The sequence below is a fragment of the Octopus bimaculoides genome, chromosome 24 (assembly GCF_001194135.2).
Source record: "Octopus bimaculoides isolate UCB-OBI-ISO-001 chromosome 24, ASM119413v2, whole genome shotgun sequence".
In the NCBI taxonomy this organism is placed as follows: Eukaryota; Metazoa; Mollusca; class Cephalopoda; order Octopoda; family Octopodidae; genus Octopus; species Octopus bimaculoides.
The window spans coordinates 10,038,578-10,039,047 of NC_069004.1; positions in this window are offsets into that span (position 1 = coordinate 10,038,578).

Consider the following 470-nt stretch of genomic DNA (forward strand, 5'->3'; position numbering starts at 1 on the left):
AATGTGCTAGAAATAGACCACATCTCGTGTCCACTAAGACCTAAATTGTTCTCAAAACGAAATTCAGCGGAATACCAAAGCGTAAGTGGGTAAGACATTGAAAATTACCGAAATAAAGCATTATGATAAAGCATTTATTTCGGTAATTTTCAATGTCTTGCCCGCTTACGCTTTGGTATTCTGCTGAATTTCGTTTTGAGAACAATTTAGGTCTTAGTAGACACGAGATGCGGTCTATTTCTAGCACATTAAATGTCCACCTTAGTGGTCAACGTTATATATAAAAATATATAGATAGATAGATAGATAGATATGTATATATATATATATATATATATATAGAGAGAGAGAGAGAGAGAGAGAGAAATGCATATATATGAGCACAACGCACACAGAGTTAAAGAAAAAAAAATTTATGACAAACCTTTCTTCCAACCTAGAATCAGTTGGAGCTTTTGTTAATCTGAGTC